The following is a 6,919-nucleotide window of genomic DNA, read 5'->3' as shown; positions in this document are numbered from 1 at the left end:
CATGTATCAACTAGTTCCTCTCAGTTTGGAGATCTGTACAATTAAAGAGTCAGACTTGTCTGTCCTCACCACAAACTTCCCACAGATAAGGGTCCAACTGGCAGAATAGGATAATTGCTGTAGACCTCCTTGCACAAAATGGGTGGAAGTTGGACACAAAAGGGTCATTGGTCCATAACAATTCTGAAATCCAGCCAAGAAAATGCTGGAAGTTCCTTAATTAGGTTTCAAGGACTGGGAATAATTTTTCATGGTGCTAGATTATACATCTGAACTTTTGGTTTCATTCTCTAATTCTTTTTCATAAAAGGTAGCACATGTCTGTAGACGTGTAGTTTCTCAGCCTATTTACTGACAATAGAATTGTGGACTAACTGCTTCCTTATTTTGTACCACTGGTGCCCCCTTAAGTCAAATATGCCAGTGTTTCTTCAGAGTTTTCTCAAAATATTTTTGTAGTTTCTATGATTTTTATTGGGGTTTACTACATTATACACACATGTACATGCACATGCGTGTACACACACACACACACACACACACACTATAAATCTTTAAAATAAACCTTACTCTATCTTGAAACTCTGCTAGCCCAGCTGAGAGAGAAAATGTCCTTAAGCTTTCTAGAACCCCCGTGTTCAATTAGAAGATCCGTAGAATTGAGCACACATTTAATTGCTTTAGTGGGGTCCTTGGTGTTACTGAATAATGTCCTTATTTCTTTTTTTAATTTAAGTAATTTTTATCAGTACTTTACAATTATACATAATATTGGGATTCATTGTGACATATATGCATATAATTTGGTCAATTTCTTTCCCCAGTACTTCCCCCTTTTCTCCCCTCCTCCCTCCCTTTGGTCCCCTTCCTCTACTTTACTGGTCTCCCTTCTAATTTTGTGAATAATCTCATTTCTTAGCAAAAGGTTGTACAGTCATACACTCAGATATATCTGTAGGTCATTTTTCCTGAGAGTGCCAGGAAGCTATTTTTTTATTGGAAAATCGTTTTCTCTCTGGAGAGGCTGAGAATGTTTAAAACCATTGATTTCTAGCTCCTTTTTGTTAAATAGTTTTCTTCTCAATTTATCTATCTTTTCTCATATTTCACTTAAAATAGCAGTAAGAAACCAAGTAGACTCTTCAAGACTGTGCTTGCAAATCTCTAGTTAGATCACTAAGTACATTAAATACATGCTTTACTTTCCATGTGACCGCAAATGACAATGTCACTAAACTTTCTGTCACTATATAATAAGGATCCAACTTCTTCCAGTTTCTCTGTTTTGCCTCTCAAGGCAATTTGGGTTATTTTATTTTAGTTTTTGGTCCCAGGGATTGAACTCAGGGGTGTTCAACCACTGAGCCACAACCCCAGCCCGTTTTTTTTAAAAATTTTGAGACAGGATCTCACTATGCTGCTTAGGGCCTTGCTAAGTTGCTGAGGCTGGCTTTGAATTTGTGATCCTCTTGCTTTAGCCTCCTAAGTCCCTGGGATTACAACTGTGCACCACTGTGCCTGACTATTACAGTTATTTTAACATGCTTCTCAAAAATTTCAAGTTTTTATTCACTGTCACTTTCCAAAGCCACTTGCACATTTTTATGAATTTGTTAAGTAGTGCTTCACTCCCCAATACCCAAATATGTATGAGTTACCTATCACTGCATAACAAATTAGCTGTAAATTTAGAAGCTTGAAACAGTAATATTTACAATTTCAGTTTCTCTACATCAGGAATCCAGATGCAGGCTATCCAGATTCTCTCTTTCATGGTCTCTCACAGGCTACAATCATCTCAAGGTTTGACCTGGCAAGGATTGGCTCCAAAGTTCATGCTTATGGTTGGCAGGATATAATTCCTCACAAGCTATTGGATTGATGATCTGAGATCATCACTGGCTGTTCATCAGAGACCACTTTCAATTGTTTGCCACATAAACCTCCCCGTTGAGAACCACACAACATGGCAGCTTGCTCCATCAGACATACATAGAAGAAGAGCCAGAAATAGTGTGGGCAAGACATAGCATATGGCCTTTTATAACCTAATCTTAGAAAAGACATCCCATCACTTTTGCCTTCTTCTATTAATCAAAAGAAAGCCACTTGATACATATCATACTCAAAAGGATGTGATTACACAAGAACATGAAACCAGGAGGTGAGGATCATTGAAAGTCATTTTCAAAGCTGTTCACCACAGCAATAGAAACAACTTAGAGCGAAACACAAAAAGATAGTTTATAAAAATAACAACATTAGTGAGCTGTGAGACAACTTGTGTGTGTAATTGGATGCTCAAAGGAAAGAAAAGGTAGAGAGAGAAAAATATATTTGAAGAAATAATTGTTTCAAATTTGATCGAAACTATAAATCTATAAATACAAAAAGCTCACCTAATTTCAAGCACAAGAAAGATTAAAGATAACCATGCCAAACAATCATAATCAACTTGCTCAAAACTGGTGAAACAGAGAAAATTTCAAACATAGATAAAGGACATGGGCTCTCCCTGTTCTCCATCATGGAACAGGATCAAGGCAAAAATGAGAACCCCATGTGGGAACTTTGCACCTGCAAGCTCTGCCTCAATATCTGTGTGGGGGAGAGTGGAGAAAGACTGACCTGGGCTGCCAAGGTATTGGAGCAACTCCCCAGCCAGACTCCTGTGTTTTTTAAATCTAGATATGCTGTCAATCCTTTGACATCAGAAGAAATGAAAAGATTGCTGTTCACTGCACAGTTTGTGGAGCCAAAGCAGAAGAAATATTGGAGAAAGGTCTAAATGTACAGGAGTATGAATTAAGGAAAACTAATTTCTCAGATATTGGCAACTTTGGTTTTTGGACCTAGGAACACATTGATCTGGGCATCAAATATGATCCAAGCATTGGGATCTATGCCCTGGACTTCTATGTGGTGCTGGGTAGGCTGGGTTTTAGCACTGCAGACAAGAAGCTCAGGACCGGCTGCAATGGAGCCAGAGAATCAGCAAAGAGGAGGACATGCGCTGGCTCCAGCAGAACTATGATGGGATCATTGTTCCTGGAAAATAAATTACTGTCTATCCAAAAGCCCAATAAAACATTTTCAGTGAAATGTTAAAAAAAAGGAAAGGAAATAAAGAAAAAAGAAAAAGAAAAAGACATGGTCTGTAATAGAAAAATAAGGATGTCGGGTGTGGCGCACGACTGTCATCCCAGCAGCTCCAGAGGTTGAGGCAGGAGGATCATGAGTTCAAAGCCAGCTTTAGCAACAGTGAGGCTCTAAGCAACTCAGTGAGACCCTATCTCTAAATAAAATACAAAATAGGGCTGGGGATATGGCTCAGTCGTTGAGTGCCCCTGAGTTCAATCCCTGGTACCCTCCCCCAAAGAAAAGAAAAAGAAAAAGAAGGATGACAACAGAGTTTTCATGAGAAACAATACAAATGAGAAGACACTGAAGCAATGTATTTAAAACATTCAAAAATATCAACTTAGAATTCTATACCAAGTGAAATTATCTTTCAAGGAGTACAGAAATGGGACCAAGGGGGAGGGAGGAGAAATTGGAAATGGGAGGAACTAATAACAAAATTGACCAGATTATTCTATGCACATGTATGACAGTGAATTCCACCTTCATGCATATGTATACAGCACCAATTTAAAAAAAATAAAAAACAAATAGAAGGAAGACCAACAGAGTAGAGGAAGGGGATCAGGGGGAAGGAGGAGGGAAAGTGGAATTACTGAAGATTGAAATGGACCAAATTATAATACATGTATGCATGATTACACCAAAATGAACCATATATATATATATATATATATATGAATCTGGACTATTAACCCCACACAGCAGTAGTAACACAGCAGTAGAACACAGTTCTTCACTTTCTGAAAGAAGTAGGTTAAACAGAAGTTTAAATAATATCTAGTCTCAGAACATTATGTCTGAAATATCCAAATTTCAATAAAAATAAATTCTTATACCAGGGATAGGAAGATCTCAACTTGAATATAAAAAAAAATCAATCAGTAGTTTCCAACACAACATTGTCATCAGATATTTCAGAATTATATGACAATGGTTTTGGAACATTCATCATAAAAATCCTTCAATAAGCAATTACAAAAATGACTGCAGTCAATGTAAAAAACCAAGTCTCAGAAAAGAAACAGAAGATATATAGAAGATCCAAATGGAACTTTAGAACAAAATTATAAAAAAAAAAAAAACGAAAAAACTTCAGTGGATGGGCTCAATAGCAGAATGGATGGGATAGAACTATCAGTGAACAGAAAGCTAGAACAACACAATTTACCCAGTCTGAACAATAGAGAAAAAATATACTGGGAAAAAAATGAACGAGTCTCAGTAACTAATAACAGAACTTCAAAATACATGAAGTAAAAGCTGATGAAATTTCAAAGAGAAATAGGCATTCTACAAGTCTAATTGGATATTTCAATAACTTCTCTCAATAATTCATAGAATAAGTAGACAGAAAATCAATAAGGTCATAGTTTAACTCAATAACACCATCAATCAACTGAATTTAATTGACATTTATAGAATGTTTCATCCAACAAAAACACAATGCATATCCTTTTCAAGGGAACTTGAAATGTTTACCAAAATAGACTATACTCTGGGCTATAAAATAATTCTCAGTAATTTAAAAAGAGTCAAGTCATAAAAAGTGTATTCTCTGGCTGCTGTGAAATTAATTTAGAATTAATAACAGAAAGATATCCAGAAATTCTCCACGTTCTTGAAAATTGAATAAAATCTTTTAAATGACCAATGGGTTTGAGAAGAAATCAAGGGTAAATTGGTAAGCATTTTGAACAGCATAAAAATGAAAATGAAACATATTAAAATATGTGGGATATTGTCAAAGCAGTATTTAAGGAGAAATTTAGAACACTCAACATTTGTATTAAAAAAGAAGTATCAAGTGATTTGGAGATTATTCCTTAAGAAGCTAGAAGAGACTCTGAAAACTAAAGTCAACAGAAGAAATGAAATACTAAAGATTGATCCAGAAAAAAATGAAGTAGAAAATAGATAATAAATGTAGACAATTAATGAAATCAAAAGCTGGTATTTTGAGAGGATTAAAAAAATCAATAAACCTCTAGCCAGACTTATCAGGAAAAGAAAACAAATTACTAGTTCATGAGAGAAATGATATCAATATAGATATTAAAATGAAAACAGAGGAATATTATAAACAATGTATTCCTTAATAGTTAACACCTTAGAGGGAATGAATAAATACTTTAAAAGACAATCTAGGGCTGTGGTTGTAGCTCAGTGGTAGAGCACTTGCCTAGGGTGTGTAAGGCCCTGAGTTCAATTCTCAGCACCACATATAAATAAATAAATTAAATAAAGATCCATCAACACTAAAAAAGTATTTAAACACAAATACAATCTATGGGCCAGGCATGGTGGCACATTCCTGCAGTCCCAGCTACTTTGGGAGGCTGAGACAAGAGGATAGAATGTTTGAGGCTAACTTAGTGAGACCTTCTCTCGATTTTTTTTTAAGCCCCAGTACCAGGGGAAGAAAAAGGAAAAGACAATTTATAAAAGCACACTCAAGAAGAAACAGATAACCTGAATAGCACTATATTTATTACAGAAACCAAATTTGTAGTAAAAACCCTTCCCCCAAGAGAACTCCAGGTCCAGCAAACTCCAGAATTTGTAGCAATTCTACTCAAACCCTCCAAGAAAATTGAAGAGGGAAGAATCCTTTCCAACTCATTCTGTGAGAACAGCATTATTCAAATCAGACAAAGCTGGTACAAGAAAACTAGAGGCTGATATTCCTCATGAACTTAGATACAAAGATTCTAAAGAAAATTTTTACCAAATTAAATCCTAAACCATGAAGAAAAAAGACAATACACCATAGCCAACTGGGGTTTATATTAGGAATATAAGATTTTAATATTTGAAAATCAATGTAATTCACCATATTAACAAAGGTAAAAAAAAAAAACTATATGATCATCTCAGAAGATGCAGAAAACAGTCTAGCATCTAATACCGATAGAGTCAAAATTAACCAAGAACAGAAGGGAATTTCCTCATTTTGTTAAAAGGCATATCTATAATAAAACCTATTATTTTTTAATATTTATTTTTTAGTTGTAGTTGTCAATACCTTTATTTTATTTATTTTTATGTGGTGCTGAGGATCAAACCCAGGGCCTCACACTTGCTAGGTGAGCGCTCTACTGCTGAGCCAAAACACCAGCCCCTAATAAAACTTATTGTTTATGTAAAATATTGAATGCTGTCCACTTAAGATGAGGAGAAAAACAAATATGTCCACTCTCACCACTTGTCTCCCATGTTGTACTAGAATTTCTAGCCAGGGCAATTAGCTAAGAAAATAAAGAAAAATTAAAACTGTATCTAATCATAGGTTACATGAAAATCTATGTAGAAAATCTAATGAAATCTACAAAACAGCTACTAAATTAATAAGTGAATTTTGCAAATTTGAAGGATACAAAATCAATTGAATTTCTATATACTAGTATTCAACAATTAGAAATTTAAAATTTAAATATACCTTTTATAATAAATCAAAAATATGAGGTACTAAGCAACGAATCTGACAGAAGGTGTGCAGGCTGTGTACTGAAAACTGTAGAACATTATTTTAAATAGTAATTAAAATGCTCTAAATAAATTATAATTATACCATGTTGATGGATTAGAAGATTTGTGTTGTTAAGAGGTCAATTGTCTCCAAATTTCTTCAAAATTCAACATAATTCTAATAAAAAAATTTCAAAAATCTTTCAAATGGAATTTGATAATCTGATTCCAAAAATCATATGGACATGCAAAGGATCTAGAATAGACCTAACAACTTTGAAAAGAACAAAGGAGAAAGAGTAGAAGGGAG

At 34.7% G+C, this 6,919-nt stretch overlaps 1 pseudogene; it reads left to right on the top strand.

The window, feature by feature from the left end:
* The first annotated feature begins 2,527 nt into the window (after nucleotides 1-2,527).
* Nucleotides 2,528-3,059, top strand: LOC124076692 (large ribosomal subunit protein uL5-like; annotated as a pseudogene).
* The last annotated feature ends 3,860 nt before the right edge of the window (nucleotides 3,060-6,919 follow it).

The sequence above is a fragment of the Marmota monax genome, unplaced genomic scaffold (assembly GCF_021218885.2).
Source record: "Marmota monax isolate L192 unplaced genomic scaffold, Marmota_monax_Labrador192_F-V1.1 WCK01_AAM20220418_F8-fsc00050, whole genome shotgun sequence".
Lineage (NCBI taxonomy): Eukaryota > Metazoa > Chordata > Mammalia > Rodentia > Sciuridae > Marmota > Marmota monax.
Note: the sequence above shows the minus strand (reverse complement) of the source record. Positions and strands in the feature narration are given on the sequence as shown.